The sequence below is a fragment of the Peromyscus leucopus genome, chromosome 22, assembly GCF_004664715.2.
Source record: "Peromyscus leucopus breed LL Stock chromosome 22, UCI_PerLeu_2.1, whole genome shotgun sequence".
NCBI classification, from domain to species: Eukaryota; Metazoa; Chordata; class Mammalia; order Rodentia; family Cricetidae; genus Peromyscus; species Peromyscus leucopus.
In genome coordinates, this window is record NC_051081.1 from 40,531,665 (window position 1) to 40,551,460 (window position 19,796).

Consider the following 19,796-nt stretch of genomic DNA (forward strand, 5'->3'; position numbering starts at 1 on the left):
GTGGGAAAGAGACATGGACTCCCTAAGTGCTTCTGCAAGCAAACATCCATTTCCATCCTCACATCCTCTTGCTGTAAATACGGTTTCTGACAATCCCAAGTGTCAGCAAAGCCCGAGGGTTACTCCTGCCAGGAGCATTCATTGCAAAGGTTGCTTTTGAGTGTGAGCAATGTTTATCTGCCTCTCAGTGGAGCTCTTGGAAAGCCACAAAGCACCTGGGCAACGGAAGTCCCACTGGAACGAGTGGGGAGGTGACCAAATGGCACATCACAGCAATGACATTGGAAAACAGTGGAAGAGTAAGACCCTTGAAGAATTAGAGATCAGTAGTTGGTGACTTCTAAGTCCTCCACGAGGGCTCTTTAGAAAAGACCGGTTTCCAATCTCCACCATTTTCCCCTTTGTGTCCTTTGATGAAGCACATTGTTACAATTCATAAGCATTCTTTAAAAATGGAAACAGTTTATCAATACCTTAGCATGATTCTTCTATGCAGAACTTAGGAGCCAAAAAGACTATCCTGGGTATGAAAAAAGGTAGAAAATTAGGCTCAGTTTCAAGAGTGATACACAACTTGCTCCAAGCTTAGTTCTGTCAGAATTTCCATAATGAGTTTTAAGAGTAGCAACGCAATGACCTGCTGAATCTTCAAACTGTAATGAAGCCTGTAATTATGGCTTCGTTTGGAGGGAAATGAGGAGTCCAAGGAAGGTCCTGGGTACTCATGAGATGATGTCAACATCTGGAACTGAAATGAGAGAAAGAGAGCTATGAATTCTGTGATCGTGCAATCACACAACACACCTGCTCAGCTCCCTGACTGCTATCCTTCATATCGTGTGCAGTGATTGGCTTCGAATGCCTTCATCATGTTGAATAAAGTCGAAAGAAAGATGAGTCCTCAGGAAGGTTAGGACTCTGCTCTTCTATGGATTGCTTGTGTGTTTTAGAATATTTCTCTGGGTTCAAATAATAGCTGTATTCCTTCCTCTTGAACTTTAGAGAGGTTGTTCTCCTCAACTCCATAAGCCTCAATTCTATTACCTATAAGACAGGGATAATAGTGGTATATGGCTATAATTCCTACCCTCAGAGGGCTAAGGCAAGAAAAACACAAGCAGAGGCCATCCAGGGATACATAACAAAAAATAATAATAACCCTATATTTTTGCCACTTTTAATTTTGTCTACAAGCAAAGGACTATTATTATGAGGTGGTTGTTTAAGGTGAGCTCATGTTAAAGAAAGAAAGGAGGTGAAACAATTGGTCCTCTTCAGTGAGCCCCTACTAAACATCCCCTGCAATGGTGAGGCGGATTAGTAGATCATCTGTCCATCTGTCTAACTGAAGGGAGGGGTTTTGTCTTCTGATGACTATTAACAAGTGACAGTGATGATTATTAGAAGAGGTTAAGGAGCAGAAAGCTGTCGTGGGAAGGGTGGGGATGGACCTCGGTGATACATGGACAATAAAAGAGAAAGGACAATTCAGGAAGAGGACAAACATGAGCAGGAACAGATAAGCAAGTGTGTCGCATGAACACTGGATTCTCTATTTTAGCTAGAACACAGGGAGAGTAAAAGGAGGACTACATGGAAGGGCCAGCCTGGCAGGACTTCAGAGTATGTGAGTGTTGGGAAGAAAGGCGGTGCTCTCGATACTGAAGGGCATCCAGTGGAACATTTGACCAGTGACTATAGAAATCGATGTGCTAACATATTCATGACTTACAATGGGAGAGATCTGGAATATGAGGCTGTGCCTGGGTCCATATTAAAAAATGGACTTGAGAAGTCATAAGTGTTGGGAATGGTGAGGAGGATTCAAAGAAAAGCCAACATAAAGGCAGAACCGACAGGATCAAGTGACTCATTGTTCAAAGCAAAGGCTGTGAAAACTCAAGATGAATTAGTGAGTTCAGGGTCAGAAATCAGAGGAATTGGTGAGAGATGGAGCTCACGGGAAGGACTGGGCGAGTTATAAGGGATAAACTGTTTTCATAGTTCTAAAAGAAAGGAAACACTGTTGCGGCACCAGCTTCCGGTGAGGGCTTCCACGTTAGGTCATCGTCTCAGTCACTGTTTCTGTTGCTGTGATGAAACCCCACAGCCAAAAGCAATTCAGAAAGAAAGGGGTTTATTTCACTTACAACCTCCACACCACGGTGCATCCCTGAAGACAGCTGGAGCAGGAATTCCAGCATGGCAGGAACCCAGAGGCAGGAGTTGATGCAGAGGCCATGGAGGGGTGCTGCTAACTGGCTTGCTTCCCCTGGCTTGGTCAGCTTGTTTTCTTATAGAACCCAGAACCACCAGCCCAGAAATGGCACCACCCAAAATGGGATGGGCCCTCCAATACCAATCACTAGTTAAGAAAATGCACTACATTCTTGCCTTCAGCTAGATGTTATGGAAGCATTTGCACAATTGAGGTTTCCTCCTCTCAGATGATTCTGGCTTGTGTCAAATTGACAAAAAAAAAACAAAACAAAAAAACAAACAAAAAAAAAAACACTAGCCAGCACAGTCATGAAATGGCAGAATGAAAAGCAAACTCAAGGAAAGAGCAAGAGAATCAGGGGAGGGAGAGAGGGAGGGAGGGAGGAAAAAAGGAAGGAAGGAATAGATAGAATTCCCTTTTTATAACTAACCAACTCACTTGATGTAAAAAAAAAAAAAAAAAGGCTAATCCCAGCACTCGGGAGGCAGAGGCAGGCGGATCTCTGTGAGTTCGAGGCCAGCCTGGACTACCAAGTGAGTCCCAGGAATGGCACAAAGCTACACATAGAAACCCTGTCTCAAAAAAACAAAAAACAAAAAAAAGGCTTTATTCATTCATAAGATGTGTGCCCTTATCATAATACTGATGCTGTGGAGATGTAGGACAAGACTTTAGGAGTATTCTCAAAAATAGCAATGAGTAAGGCAGACCTCAGAGTCATACCATTTTGAACCTGTGTAACCTATACAAATAGAACCAGAAAGAATGTGATGAGCAGGGGACCATTGGGGCAGGTGAGAGACTGTCCCTCAGAGACGGCCACAACCATCATGCACCTGTGGGATCACACAGGAGGTTCCAATTCATACTGCTGTGCTCACATGGAAAATTCCTACTGGGATAAGATAGAGATGTGTGCTAGAGAACAACAGAATGGGGACGACATAACACAGGTCATACACATCTTTGGAAAATTAATAAGAAAACACACTGTTTTCTCCTTGCATAATTAATTGGCCTCTTTGTCCAGCGAGTGAATCACCCTGTACATCTCCTAAGAACATATTGTCAGGTGATGTGGTAAGCCCTCCTATAAACACAGAGTTGTCCTCTAATAAAGCAAACATCCAAGGTTCCAATCAAAGGAGGAATCAAATAATGGCGCCCTGCCCGGGTCCCTGGAACTTTGTGAGCATGATCAAACCATGCTCGGGGGGACTTGACTCCCAGGTCCAGCCCCAGCTCACAGAGCACACCGTCCCCAGCATAAACTCTGTACTGAATGGATTCATTTGAACTGCGCTCACCACATACCTTTGGTGTGGTCTCCATTTTCTCCAGCTTACCATTTGAAGGCTGAATACTTGAAGATCTCAAGTCTTCCTTTCTCAGTTAGATAAGTAACCCCCCCCCAACATCCCACCCTAGGGCCCCCTTCTAGTTCTAATTTATGACTTAGTCCCCATTCAGTCAGAGAAGGGGCCAGAACAGCCTTCAAGTGGGGCCTACAATATGGGAGCCAGAGTGGACAAACAGATGTTCCCTCTAAAAGTGTCTAATAACCAGAGATAAATGTGCAGAAACAGACCCTTCCTCTTAGCTCATCTCTGTGTATGCTGTTTCACATTAAGAGGTCACTACAACTCCCTTCGGGGTGCTCCATTTGTTGGTGGGATGGCTGGGTGGTCACCAACAAACAACATTCCAGAGCCTCATAAAACGTTGGTGGGGCAGGTACATGTGTCTCCTTGAGCGGAGAGCCCTGTTCTTCTTATCCTCCAAAATGGTTCCTGCCTTTCTGGATCTAAGAGGAACTTCAATGATACTCAAAGCAATGGGCACTAAGCTCTGGTCCTGTGTCCATTTCCCCCCTGGACTGACGCTATCTACTCCAGTCTTAGAGTAGAGGAATCATTCATGCCTTGGGAGTGACCTGCTATCTGAGCTGCAGGCCGGTGGTCCCACCTTTGTCTGGAAGCTTTGACTCAGGGTGTCTGTCATCTGTGCCACAGGAACATCAAGCCTCACGGTACAGAGCCTGCTAGAGACACTAAACCAGACACTGGCCTGAAGGGAGTGCAGCTCTGTGAAGAACCCAGATCCACAAATATCCCCCAGCTTCCCATATGTCCTCTTGGCTTCACATCCTTCTCCTCCAACAAAGAGGGTCCGTCAAGAAGGGTACCCAGGTCCTCACAGAGTAATAGATACCAAGATGACTTTAGGAGACTCAAAGTCCTTAGGCTAGAATTGGACTGGCTTGAGCAGAGCTGCATCCCTGGGACATTGGTGTGCTGCATTGGAAGCTTATGAAAGGATCAGTGGGGGGATGACAGAGCACTGTCCCGTGGCTCTGCTGAGAACAGAGAAAACAAGAAAAGAAGACCCCAAAAGTCAGTACATCCTCTTGCTCAGGAAAAAGTATCAGCTGATTCATGAATTATGTAAACTTCAGAGCATGACAGAATGGTTTTGCTGGGAAATGAAAATAGTTGGAAATGAAAATATGGATTAGATAACAAAGGTCAACTCTGGCACACAGAACAGGGATAAATGGATCTTGTCCCAGTGGCGACGGTCAAAATTAGTGATGTGTGAGTCCAATTACAAGGAGACAGACAAGTCAGTTGTACCAATACGATACAGAGTAAAATGGCAAGTCTCAGAAGACGGAATAAAGTTCAAACTCAGTGAAAAACCAAAGACTTTTTTTTTTTCCAGAGCTGAGGACCGAACCCAGGGCCTTGCGCCTCCTAGGCAAGCGCTCTACCACTGAGCTAAATCCCCAACCCTGACTTTTTTTAAGTACAGTTTTAAAAACAGGAGAACGATAAACTGAGGATTCAGGATGGATTACAGGAGAAAGGACAGCGACAATTCACAGCTGGGTGGGAGGTACCATTACTGCTATGGCCTTATTCTGCTACTGAGGGGGTACCTTGAGCGTTTATTATGTTACTAGTGAAATTATATTAATGAATTGACTAATGAATACAAAAGAAGGAACAGAAAAATATTTAAGTGCCTGGCTGGCGTACATTAAGCACTAAACTAGTTTCTGTCGCCTTTTCCTCTTCGTGACCCCTGGGTTTTTAGATGGACTGACTCTTCATTTCAAGGGGAAGTTATTTCATGTCTTTGGTTGCATTTAGCAAGCCTCTCCTCCTGGGCCAGGCATTATCCTAAACTTCCAAATTCAAAAAGAAAATGTGTAAGTCCTTCCGTGGGAGACCGGAGGTGACCTTCTACCCCAGGAGAGGTCCCTACCAGCCTTCTCTCGCCTCTCCTGATGACCTCTAGCCTCGCCCCCTGCCAGCTACCTTTCCAGAGCCCAGCCTTAGCCATCTCTACTTTCTTTGTCCTAATGCAACACCTAGGTAGGGAGTTTGGTTTTATAGAATTAGAATTTAGTCCACAGGGTTCATCTTTCATAACTTTTCTCACTGCTTCCCTTTTTCTCCGAAGTCTTAGAGCAGTGGTTCTCAACCTTCCTAATGCTGAGACCCTTTAATACAGCTCCTCATGTTGTGGTGACCCCCAACCATTAAGTTATTTCATTGCTACTTCATAACTATAATTTTGCTACTGTTATAAATTGTGATATAAACATCTGATATGCAGGATATCTGATATTTGACCCTGTGAAAGAGTCATTTGACTCCTCAGTGGGGTCACGATCCACAGGTTGAGAACGGCTGTCTTAGATCAGTTAACTCGGGGAGCTTTTGAAATCCACGGTGTTTAATGATGCCGTGCTCTCCCGACTGACTAAGGCTAGCGCCTTTGAGCAAATGTTTTCCATGACAGATGCTCCTCGCTGCCATGTGAGATAGCATGTTGACTCCACCCCACCACCCTATCCCATACACATGCCCAGACGCCTTGACCCACCAACTCTTTTTCTCTGACAGCAAAAGATTGAAGTGAGGATATAAGATCTCTCCTCAACCCTGGGTATAGCAAAGGCACAGTGTTATGATGGTACGCACTCACAGTCCCCACTCCCCAGAGGATAACATGAAGACAGGACTTTCTAGCCTCTAACTCCCCTCTCCTCCAGGGGTACCCAGCTCCTCCAGGCTCCTCATGGGGGCTCTAGGTCCTGACAGAAAAAGCCCTGAGGAAATTTGATCTTCTAGGAGCTTTATATCCTGAGCTGGTAGAGTCCTTCTATAAACAGGTCTGCCTACCAGAAGCAAGTCTCTACGCCACTATAACAGGCTGTGTGACCTTTGACACTACAACTTCTAGGTCAGCATCCCTAGCGCCTGACCAATATTGACATCCTGCAAATTGTGTTATACTATAGTGTGCCCTGTTTTAAGCAAATCCAAGGAACAGGGAATTGCCAAGCCTAAAAGTCACTATTCCCAAGTGCATGCTGCCTGGGTCTGCAGAGCCATGTCCTCTTTAACATCTGGATAGATCCATTAAGCCTCGTCCCACATACCCTCCTGAAGTTCTCTGGTCTACAACACGCCTGTCCGCGTGAGCCATCTCTTCCCATCTCCGTATCACTTTCTTTCTATTCTCCTTCAACTTGCCCCCAGCTCCCCGTCCGGAATCTTTCCTACCAAGTATAAGAAGGCTCCATCAGTGTGGGATGATCTGAAATCTGTGGCCAGTGCACCCTCATGTGGGCTGTGCATGGGGCGTTGGTAGAGCCTCACATCCCATAGTCCACAGGGCAGCCGTAACCCTGCAGAAAAATCAGAACTAAGCTTTTGTTCCTGAGGATCTTACCATTTTGCAAATGAAGTTCCTAAGGATCAAAACACCTTTAATCCCAGCACTCGGGGGGCAGAGGCAGGCAGATCTCTTTGAGTTTGAGGCCAGTCTGGTCAACAGAGCGAGTTCCAGGAAAGGCGCAAAGCTACACAGGGAAACCCTGTCTCAAAGTAAGAGAGAGAGAGAGAGAGAGAGAGAGAGAGAGAGAGAGAGAGAGATCAAGCAGCCCTCAAATTTGTAAACATTTCCCTTCCCTTTAAACTAGCCAGTTCTAACTACAGGCAGCATTAAAAACAATTCTTCCTCATTTTACAAACAAAATTGGGACAATTGTTACAGCTTCCATTTAACAATATTTTCAAGTCCTTTTACTGGAACAAGGTGGGTGAGTAAAGAGACATCCTAGACACATGTCTTCTCCCAAAAGCAGAGATTGGAGTCTTGCACCGAGAGGGCCTGATGAAGCCTGTAGCTTTCCAGGAGAGAGGCCTTGTGGATTCCAAATCCTGACAAAACATTCTCTCCCACTCTGTGCCTAGCAGGTGTGTCCAACTTGCAGGCCACAGGCTGCATGTAGGACCGAAGATATTTATGAATACAGCCCAATGAAAAATCACAAACTCACTTAAAACATCATGTGATTTTCTTTTTATAACTCAGTTGTGTGGTTCTTGAATATAAATTTTGTAGGTGATGACCTGCGATGTCAAAATGCCAGGTTCTCCTGGGCCCCAAAGGAAGAAATGAGGTGAGACTGGAGGACAGAACTTACAATTACTGTAGTTTGACCTGATATGATTTCGGCTTCACCTTGTATTCACTAGATCCTGGAAAACACGGGTGGGTGAAATCAAAAAGTACTTGAAATTTACAAATATGAGACAGTTTGATGGGAACTATTCTTATAAAGCAAAGGTTCCTCTGGAGAAAATACGTCTTCCATGCAGATTTCAGAGGTTCGGGGGGAGCGTTATAAAGCTTATTGGTACCAGGTCTGTTGAGGCAGTTGGGAAAATATGTTCAATGAGCACACTCAATAGCAAAGGGGCCTTTTCCTGCTGTCACAGAGATACCTCTAGACCAAGAAATAATCAAAAACTAGGCAAGTTACCTGACTTGCATGGACAGTGTACTTTCCTCACTGTGCCCTGGACTGAGATTGGAGCAGGATCCTCTGATCCAGGCCTTGGGCAAGGCTGCCCTGAGGAATCAGTTCATGACCCTGGTTACACTCTTTCCTCCGGGGCACACTTCTCTTGTCTCTTAGTCACATATCACCCCTGCTACCCAATCTCAGGTTTCATTCCTTCTCTATCCCTTCCAGGAATGCCTTCTCCAGGTCATCTCAAGTCCTGCCTCCTCCTGGAAGCCTTTCAAGAACTTCCAACCCTCTCCTGAGCTGACTTGGCTTTTGACTGTTTGCCCAATGGTTCATCTCCCCTGTTTTCTCTCAGCTCTTTCAGGTGAGGCATCTCTGACATGACCTGGCAGAATGAGTCCCAGGATCATCTGGTCTACAGGACTCAGTGTGGGAACAAGAGTCCTAGACCGTATTCAGTCCTGCTGTGCAAATAGGGCTTATTGTTGTCTCTCCAGAAGGGCATATTCTATCTAGAGACTGCAATTTGGTGGACCTGCAGACTCAGCCAGATGCCCTCCTTAGTGCCTCCCCTACCTGAGAAGGGCACGGCCAGGCTGGAAAGGCAAATCAAGTTGTAAAGGAACCTGGACTTTGAAGGTGTCAGGGGATCCAATGGTCCTGAATGCTGATCTCAGTTTTACCTCCATGGTACCCCGTCATACTACCTGCTGATGGCATTTTACACTCACAGCCTCATGCGCTTCCTGGCTCATCGCAGATGCTAACAAAAGGTCCGCGTGTGTGAATTATAGTGGACAGAATCAAACGCTTCAAAGCCGGATGATTCTAGCCCCACACAGACCCTGACAAGTGGAGTTCTGCCCCCTAGAAACCAGCAGCTCAGTACTAGCACAATGCAGCCCCGCCCTTGGCACTTTCTTATTTCTCCTGGTAGAAACTTTCCCCTGCTCAACAAAACACACGCTTCCTGTCAGTTTTTATTTTTGTGATGGCTTGCTTACGAGTGGGGCATTCTGTTCTCGGAATTTCTTGTTAAAATATTTCATTTAATTAAGTTTTTACAACCAGCTCTGCTTTCTGTCTGCTAGAAGGTAGGGGCCACTGTAGCCCTACCCTCTGCTCTCTGGGAGGCCAGGTCACTGAAACTCTTAAGAGATCCAAGCCCAGGCCCTCCGGCTGCATTCCAAGGCTTCCAGCCTTCCACCTCGAGAGGGCTGGGTGTGCCAAAGGCTGGATCTCCATCACAGGCCCCACTGGAGACAGGAGGGCCATCAGAAACGTTCCCTGAGTACTCTCTGTTAGGACTCTTCCTCTGTCTGCAGGCCACCTGTGTCTAAACCCCAAGGTTTATCCAGGGAAAGTGTACCATGGACAGTCATGGGGGCCTCTGAGCAACTCACAGTAGCTCCATTCTTTCCCTTTCCTTGACCCACGCTTTCCTGTGTCGCTTTCTCATCCTATTGCTGAGGTTATGCCAACATCACACCCACCCTCCTCCCCTAGACTCCCCTCTCAGCCCCCATGGGCAGAATGCAACATTCTCTGCCCACCTTCCACCTGTGACTAGGACCCCTGCTGTGCCCCATTCCATCTCTTTCCCAGTGTTAGTTTTCCTACACACCGGGGGGGCCCCCATGGAGCTCTACTGTCTCCTCCACAGGCTGGAGGGGCCTCTGAGGTGCTGCACAGGATTAGCATGGCTGCCTTTTCTCAAGACAAGGGGATTGGGCCAGGTGAGGTGGTTTTGAAAGAAGGTCTCTGCGGGGATGGGGCTGCCCTAGAGGCTCCATCCCAGAACTCTGAAGGCCTCTTTGCACAACAAACCAACCAGGCTCCCCTTCTCTGGGTCCCACGACAAAGCTGAGAGCCAGGATGACCCAGGATGAACAAAAGCCAGGCCGCCCCCCCCCCCAGATGTTCCTACCAGTGGACAAGCTGGCCGCAGCTCTCCCCTAACCCATCACAGGGTTGCAATGGAGGTTGATCTCTGCTTGTCTGGTCCCCTTCACCCCAGGCAGGTGGCTTCCTGACCCCACCCAATACCTGGCCTTAGGGAAGCCCGGGATAGCGCTGGGCTCCTTGGGATGTTGCTAAGGTACTGGCTGCCACCTGGCAGGAATGTGCAGTCAGGGATGCAGCAGAACGCACTGTTTTCCCACACTTGTGTTTTAAAAGGTTACAGGCCGTGGGTGCCTAATAGGCAGAACATTAGATCGCTTGTCTCATTTAGAACAATAATCCGTTTGGCTAGGGGTCAGGTTGACACAAAGAATCTGTCCAGACCAGGTCTCTTGATGGGACTTAGCCCTCCCCTCAAACTAATGAAATTTTCAACTCGTGGGTACTTGAGTTAATAAAGTGTGCCACACATCTGCTCGGGCCGCTGGCAGGGGGAAAAAAAGCCCTGGGGTTCAATTTTGAGATCACTGACATAGTATTTGAGTGGTCCCCCACCGGCACCTGGCGGGACACCAAATTAAGGAAAATCGCACAATGAATGTGTGAGAGAGAGAGGGAAAAAAAACCATGAGTGTATACACCCAGAGGCCAAGGACCCCCTAAGGGAGGGTGAGAGAGGGGAGGCCTTAGAATTATAGGAGGGAGGGTCGCTGGGGCCCTGCTGCTGAGGTTTCACACCAGTGGCCTCCAGGTAATGAATTATTTTAAAAGGAAATTGGCCCCAAGGTCAAAAAGTAAAAAGAGCATATTTTCTATGGACGCTGAATTAACGGCCAGCGTCTAATAGGACTGCCTGTGAACCAAACATAAAGCTGGGGGTGGCAGCCCCCAGAGAGGTGACTTCCAAGCCTCAGAGAGCCCTGAGAATCCAGCCCTTCTCCCCTCTCCAATGCCGCTTCTCACCTCCCCATTGAGGGCATTGTGTTGGCCTCAGGCTTGCCCAGGGACGAGAGGAGCCCCTTGCCTGCTGGGATATGAACTAGTCACCAGCTTAAAATTCTTCCCTGTGTGTAAAGACTGATGGGCTTCCTCTCCTAGACACGGGAAGACACTGAGAGTTGGGGGAAAAGAAGTGCATCTGAATGGTCTGTGGGCTTCCCTGGAGGGAGACATGGAGCCCTCCAAATACCAATGGCCGGTCTCCCAGGAAATGCCATGGCCTTGGGTCAGTTTGCTCCAAGACTAGGCCAGGGATGTTGCCTCTCTGGAAGCTAAAGCATGAAATGTCTTAACTAGGGCTGTGCCTTCCCCCTGACTCATTCAAGCATCTCTCTCAGGCATACATTATGGGAGAGTGTGTAGTCACTTAACTAGGGCTGCAGGAGAAATACTAAGGAAAAAAAGCAGCTGCCCGCCATGCAGTACCTCTAAAGAGCCACGAGGGGTCTCTCAACATATCAAGTCTAGAGATCTGAGGGGCTGGGAAAGAGCCACACCACCTCCAGTGAGCTTGGTTGGCCCTTCTGCCTGAGGTGGGCTCAGCCAGGATAGTCCAGCAGGGGTGGGAGACACCTGACGACTTGTCTTTAGTTCTTCTGTTCCCACAATCCATTTACCTTGAGTATCCCTACTCCATAGCGTGCACAGAGGGACTGGGAGAGTTGAAACACATCGGGGAAAAATGAACCAGGTAAACTCTGCTCATGCCCTGTGAGGAGACCCTTTGGCCAGTGCTCCATCACTGTATAGCCACCAGTCCTGCTGACACATAAGGACACAAGCTCACAAATGTCTGGTAAGGCTTTGCCAGTAGCCCTCGACCACTTACCTCCCTTTCCCCATGGCGCCTCACCTCTTTACCCCTTACAAAGCTCCCAGCACTGTTCTCCTCTAGGAGACCCTCTCTCAACCTACCCCTCCCCTACCAGGGGTTCTCTCTCCTCTTAGCTGTCAGCCCTCTCTCCTTCTGCTGGCAAGGCTTGGGAACTCCCATAGCCAGACCTTGGCTTCACAAGCCTTGATCTTTCTGTAGCTATTGGTGGGAGCCCAGGGCTCTCTGGGAGGGCTAGGCAAAGCCGTTATCAATCAAACTTGGCAAAGCTGGTCCCCGCCACAGACCATCAGTGATTCCAGGAGCCCATCCTAGAGTACCCAGAAGTGCTCTTCTTATGGGAGCCCTTTCTCACGGAGAATTCTAGAAGTAAGAGGGGAGAAGAAGCAGGGCAAAGTAGAGTCAGTCCCCACAAGGGTCCCCATGATTAATGATGCTCCCAACATCCCCCTGAGGTTCTCTAAGCAACTGTGCGTGGCAGCCTTGGAATGTGGCATCAGCTGCCCTTTGGGAGCCCCAGCTGGCCCCTCCCCAAAGCTCCAGAGCCTCTCTCTGCCTACATCAATGCCTTTGCTCTCCCTTTCCCAGCGTTCTGCCTAAATCTCCGCAAAGGGGAGGAAGAGGCTTTGCACTCTGCCCCATCCTCCAACTGAGGATCAGAAAGAACAGACGCCAGACCCCTTCTCTGAGTTCTAATTCCTCTCTTTCCTGCAAGGGGCATGGCCTGGCAGTTCCTGAATGTTCGGTACTGTCCATTTCTTCCTACGTAAAATTGAGGAGGTCGTTGTACTCAGTGTAGTCTCCTTGTGAAGATTGTGAAAGTTAACATGTGCCATTTGCTCAGGTATCGGACAGGACGCAAATGCCCTACAAGTTTTGCTATTTTTATTGTCTCTGGCTCCTCCTCCAAAAACATGCTCTGCAGAGTAGCAAGCAAATACTTCACCAGCCTCTGGCTCTCTCACCATCCCTAATAAAAGCAGCAACTGGATTCTGTGGTATTTGGTACCTGGGTTCTGGTAGGCCTTGTCAAATGGAATTTCTGCCTTTGCCACTAAAACCCAGCATCAATCCGGGCCTTCCAAGATGAAGAGAAGGGTCTTGGGCAATAGAGTCAGCTCACTTGGCAAGCCCAGCAAAGTCGGTCATCAAACAGGGAAGAGAGTGATAGCCTCTCATTTCTCCTTTCTCTCTAAAGTCACTAGGAATCTGGAGGCCTTGGAGGGTGTCTATTACCACAATCCATGAAAAAAAATGAAACCAAGTCATCCATGATGATCAAAGTCCAAGTTCACTGTAAATAATGAAAAGTTTAGCCCGTACAGGCATCTCACAAAAGGCCCACCATCAGCTGTGAAGCCCAGGACTCAGTCAAGTGAGCAAAGTCATGCCCAGCTGGAAACTCCTTCCGGTTCAGCGGGCATCCTTGGGTCAGAGGCCCAGGAAGGCCTGGGGTCAGTTCCCTGTCACACCTCTCCAGATCACAGCAATCCCTTCTGTGAAATGACACAATTAGTCCAGTGGTCTAAAAAGGCTTTCAGGTTCTGGCAGACTACAGAGGACTCCAACCTACATCATTGGCTCCACCACTGTCATTGAAGGAATAACAACAGGTCTCATCTGTAGATCACCTGGTAGGAACAGTGGTTAATGATGCTACAATAAACCAAAAGGGACATATTGTGGTATGTATTATATAGATGGAGAGACTGGGGCCTGTGGGGGGTGGGGGTTGAAAAGCTTTGCTTTGGTGGTTTATTTGTTTACAGCAAACTAGGCGTAAACTCTAGATCTGCATTATCTCCATAGCTATTCGTGGAAACACACCGGGTTATTTTCATAATGAACATGATGGCGTCAGTTAACTACTTCCTCATGCCAGACACACTGCACAAGCGTTATCTCCCTTCCTCTTTCACCACCTTATCAAATGTGCATATGGCCACTCCAACTGTGCCACTCTTTGAACTGAAAACCAAGCCCACCTTAGCCAGAGCTTCCCTAATTACTCACTCGAGTTTATCTTTGGAAAAATATCAGAATCACTGTTTAGTGTATGAAGAAGGCTACCTGCTATCGAAATGTTGAATATTTTAGCTGCTGCCCTAGATTCCTAAAAACTTCCCGGCACCTGTCATTCTGACCCCTCCCATAGGGCCATTTGGAGCTCCAACGACTCCTAGTGATTACTTAACAGTGTCTGATCTGATGGGTCAGCGCACCTGGGAGGCGAGGTGCTAAAGAGCCTAAGCATCACCTCTTGACATCATAACCAAAGCAGAAATGCAAGCACGGAGATAGATGCGCATGTCACATTGGTACCTGCGCTATGCATTCACATGTAGGACACAAAAATGTAGACACACTTGTCTTTAAATACAACTTCACATACACACACATTCGCATATGTGTATGCCTGCACGAACACAAAAAGAACAGACCACCCCACCAGTATACATCTCCAGCTCAGGCTTTTGCTCGGCGCTTCCTCCCAAGTAGTTAAAGATGCCGTGTGTTAGTTGCTTTGCTGTGACCAAATACAAGAAGCAACTTAAGGGAAGAAGGCTTTGTCTTAGCTCCAGGACTGAGAGACTATAGTCCACTGTGTCACAGCTTGAGGTACCGGCCACACTGTGTCCACAGTCAGGAAGCAGGGAAAGATGAATGCTGATGCTCAGCTGGCCTTGTCCTGTTGTCCTTTATGTTCAGTCCAACACCAGCCTATGGGACAGTGTCACCCACATCCCTCCTGCTCACTTAGACCTCTCAGGAAATATCCTTACAGATAAACCCAAAGGTATACCTTATTAACCCCAAAGTGTTCTTTTTTTTTTTTTTAATTAATTAATTGATCTGGTTTTTTGAGACTGGATCTCACTATGTAGCCTGACTGGCCTGGAGCTTGATATGTAGCCAAGCTGGCCTCAGAATTGTGGCAATCTTCCTACCCCTGCCTCCTGAGTACCTGGATTCCAGCCATGCGCCACCATACCCAGTTCCCTAGGTGTTGATTAATCCAGTCAAGTTGAAAGTCAAAATTAAGTGAAAGTTGAAATTAACCATTATGTGCCCCATACAGCCTCACTGTGAGACTCTAGCTCCTGAAATTCTTTCTGCTCTCCAACCCCCTCTTTCACAGTCCCAGGAAAGCAAGGGCTGTGATATCTGATCCCTGGAAGTGGACAGGACACAGCAGCCATTGTCAAAAGACTGGTCCTTGAGAAAGAAAGCCAACAGAAAGCCTTGTTATCTGGCCTTGAGTACCCTGCACAGGACTCACACACTGGACCCTAGCTTAATAGCTTATATCTCAACTAGAAGAGACAGAAAGTGTTTGCATAGTCTAGGACTTGCGACCAAACCTCTCGCACTGGGCAAGCCAGGCTGCACCAACCAAATCCCCACTGCTGAGGAGCACAAATACAAGGTAGGAGGAAAGAAGACCTGTGTGCAGTTTGACACGGTACCCCGGGAGCATTGCTGTGTGTGATGGTTTAGGAAGGTTGCCATGCATCGTAGAGATGGGAAAAGCGTGCCTGGATGGATGGTGCCTTATGCTTCCTGAGTCTTTCCTATGAGTTGAAGGAATCTGTTTGTATGGGTACAAGGTGCCAAGGAGATCAGCCTTGGCTTTGGCCTTGGGCCAGGACAGCAACCTCATTGTTTAGCGTCTCGTGGAGCTCTGGTGGCTTCAGCCTGTTCCTCCAGGGAGACAACTCTCCAGCCTCCTACTCTACTCTTGGGTCTGCTCTTCCCAGAATGGAACAGACGCAGCCTCTTTCTCCAGCAGCAGACTCTGGGCAAACTCTCCACTTCCCCTTTGTATCTGTCCTATGACACTGGCTAGAGTCCTAGGTGGGGATCTGAAAGTTGCCTTCTGTCTGTGGTCAGGGTTGACTTCTACAGTTCCTTGAGTCCTTTGGGAAGGAAGGGTTCTGTGTTGAGGTTAGCATGTGGAGTTAGGTGCTATGAAGAAACCCAGCCGGGTCCCATGCAGAAGAGCGGGCCCTTGACCCAGTAGAGGTCACAATAGTTTCCAATCCTAGAACACTGACAGACACTGCAGATCTTCGTGTGGAATCTCAGCTACAGTTTTGCCTTGTAGAATTAGATGTCTCTGGAGGGTTCTCTGATAAACAGCTCAAGCAGAGAGGGATGCTTGTGATTCTTGTGTCCAAATGACTTGATATAGCTCCAGAAGTCACAGAGGCTAAAAGCCATGATATTGCTGTGGGGTACGGAGACATCTCTGTAGCCAAAGCTACTTCAGGAACTATCAGAAGCTGGCAGTGGAATTGTCTCTTCTTCTAGTTGAGGTATAGATGTTCTCCTGGCTTTGGTGTGGGTTTATCAAGCATGAGGCTCTCAAAAGAGGCATTCATGTGGTGGTTCTTCAAGTGCTCTTAAGTACTTTACCATCTCTACTTACTATGTAGACCAGGTTCCAGGCCAGCCAGGGCTAAATAGAGAGACCCTGTTCAAAAAAGTAAAAAATAAAACAGCTTTCTAGTCTATACTCTACAACAACTTATCTACATAACCTTCAGCAAGATACCTTCCCTCTCCATTCCACTCACTACTCACTTGACCATTCGCCCTACAAACACTTCTAAATCACTCACTGCATGATGGTTCCTACTGAGCCTCTATGTCTCTATCCATGACAGACATCACTAGTTGATCCCTGCATACGTTGCTCCAGATCCTCCCCTTAACTCACTGGGTATCCACTGAAAATCTCTGTCTCTGAGAGTCAAATCATAGAAAGACTTGGCACCCTTGGCGTTTGGGGAAATGTTTTCATAGGCGAAGTGCTCACTGTGAAAGCCTGAGGACCTGAGTTAAGATTCCCAGCACTCATGTAAAAACTAGGCATAGTGGCATGCACCTATAACCCAGTATTGGAAGGTAGACAGAGACAGCAGGTTCAGTAAAAAGCTCCCGTCTTAAAAAACTAAAGTGGATAGTGGAAGAAAAACATACCCAATGTGTATCTCTGGCCTGTAAATGCACAAGTGTGGGTGTATACACCTGCAGATACAGAAAGAGAGAGGACAGGCAGACACACAGACAGACAGACAGACAGACAGACAGACAGAGACAAAGAGACAGACAGAATGGGATCTTCAGCCTGAACAGGCAAGAGTCATCAGAGAAGACAGATCAGGCACCATTGCCACAGAAGGTAGCAGGAGAACCACCAGTTCTTAGGGACTCAAGATTCAAGATTCTGGCATGGGAAGAACCAGGTCTGGCCTTTGGCCCCGATACAGAAATTCACCCATTCCAAGAGGGCTATACTGTTGTCTGCATGTGGAATATACTGTCTGCATGTGAGAAAGAAAATGAGCAGAATTCAAGCGAATGTCTAGAGCCAGTTTAAAGCTTTACTTCTGGCCAGACTTAGCAGCAGCAGCAGCAGCAAACTCCTATCCACACAGGGACCTGTTTGGCCACTTTTCTTGGCTGCCCAGACCCCTGCAGCTCCCCGAGATGCTCCACATTCCATTAGTTAATTGGTTTGTTCCTCCTACAAGGGAGTGTGCAAAGCACTGATCCCATGGCAGTTGCATTATCCTCCACCCTCTTTCAAACGGTATCAACTCCTGGGCTGACTGCTGACTGAGATTCTCCGTTCCTGCATGTTTCTTGGGGCCATTGAGAGGGCAGTGGATGCGCCTATCAGAAAGGAAAATGTCCACATCTTGGGTTGCAACCAAGCCATGACTCAAATTTCCTCCTCTGGCTAAATTTCCTGAGACAAAAAAAAAAAATGTAGCTGTGGTGGCTTTACCTCCGATAACTAGCCCACTCTTGGTAGCTGAACAAACAAGATGGTTGGCTAGAAATCTGATGTTCTTTGGCTGACATCTCCAATATGTGACAGAGTCTTCCCTGATACCATTTAAAGCAGGCAGCTGGTGGCTTCTCTGACTCCCTCTGCTGCTACCTGCCAACCTAGAACATAGGGCAGATACAATGGCAGCACCAGGAGTCTGTTACTAAAGCCATGTTTGTTGAGTACATACGTGACCCCAGTGGCGGAAGTGTTTTGCACATTTTTGTTTTTTGTTTTTTTTGTTTTTTTTCTCATTTAACCTTTACTCTGAAGTTGATATTATACTTATCTCCATTTTACAGCTGGAGAAACTAAGGCTTTGTGGGCTTAAGCAAGTTACCCAAAGACACACATTTGGTAAATCACAGCGTGGGACTGTCAGCCTATGTCTGACTATAATAGCTGTGAGCCAGAGGGATGAGCTTCTCGTGTCCCAGGGGGAATCAGTGTATGGGGCAGAAACTTTTGTTCCAACAGAACAGAAGTAGTCACCTCACTGTCCTCTCTCTGTCATCGCTGAGCACCTGTTTCTTTGTCCATTCAGGCTGCCCCAACAGCATATCTTTAACGAAGTACTTTATTAACAACAGGAATTTTTTGTCCATGGTTTTGTGGACTCGAATTTCAAGATCTAACTCATTCGGTGAGGGTCGACCCTCACGTATAGCACCTCTGCTTATCCTCAAGTGGTAGAAGGGGCCGACAAGCTCCATTCCAGCCCTCTTTTATGAATGTACCAATCTCATTCATGGAAGAACTCTTGTAACCTAACCATTTTCAAGTGCTCCATCTCATAATCGTATCACTTTAGAGGCTATGCATCAACATACGGATTTTGGAAAGACACAAATGATATTCTGTTGCCACTTACCTATCCAAGTCCCGAAACTGAGAAGTCACACATTGGGTTTCAGCCACCACAATCTCCTGGGAGCAGATTTCATTCTTCTTGGCCCTCTCTACACAGGCTAACATCCAAACAGCAGAAATTCCAAAACTCTGTCCCACTGGCCCCATTAATGAATAAATATCACCACATTATTGAGCCATGATAGATGTTTTCTATACTTTTGGCACTCCCGGACTGCCAGGAACTTCTGGATTCAAGGGTCTGAAGGACAAGTCAGTGTCCCTCAGATAGAAAATGAGCCTTTAGATTCCTGACTTGCACCCCCTCCCAGACAGACAAGTTCTGGACTCTCATCTATTTGTCACCACGGGGGATCGCCAAACCAACAAGGCTACTTCTCTCTCTGCAGGATGAAAAGCAGGTGAGTGAGGATAACCCGCAGCCAGTGTACCCTCCATGTTAGCTCTCCCAGGAGGACCCAAGTTCCTCATGGAAGGCTAACAAAAGTCCATGGAGGGTTAATCTCGGTGTCATGTCAACATTTTTTTTGGAAAGATGGGAAGGATGGTGTAGGTGGTATCAGTGGTGTCAGGGACAACGAGGAAGCTGGCAAGAAATAAGCATTCAATACCTGAGGACTGACCTCCTACCAGGCGCACACCAGGGAGACAGTAGCTAAGTCATGCAGTGGATTTTTTAGTTTGCTGGTCTTACTGCTCTTGCCTAATTCTCAGACACTTCCTGAATGAAATCAGGCTTGAAATGAGGAGATCTCATCCAGAGCAGCCCCTGAGGAGGAAACGTGAACTCTGAAATGCACTGTTGTAGGAAATGGTAAAGCTTCCTTTAGCATTCTAGTTCAAAGAGGAAAATAAGAGTGATGGATGCTCTTGATTTTCCTGTGACCGTCACACCTACAGGAGGTCAGGTGACATTCACAGGAGGTCAGGTGATGAAGATGGCTTTAGAAGTGGGACTCTGAAGGGACTGGATTTGCCACCTTCAGTTCTCTGTGGATCTCCTCCACCCTTGAAAGGTTTTATTCCTTAGCCGGGGAGATCTACATCACAGACCTACTGTCCCAAACTGTCTCCCGACTGTCCCCAACACCCGACAGCAAGCCACACAAGTTCCTAAGCTAGACCGTGATAGTGTGTCACAACACAGGAACATTTGTACCGTGGTTCATTCTAATTTCCACACATTTATCTCTGCTTATGAAGCCAGGAATGTCTGCTGGTGACATGGAAATTATGCAAGGATGGGAAGCATTTGTTAGGTGGACCTGTTCCCCCCTTGTCCTGGCTCTGAGATCTCTCTGTTCAA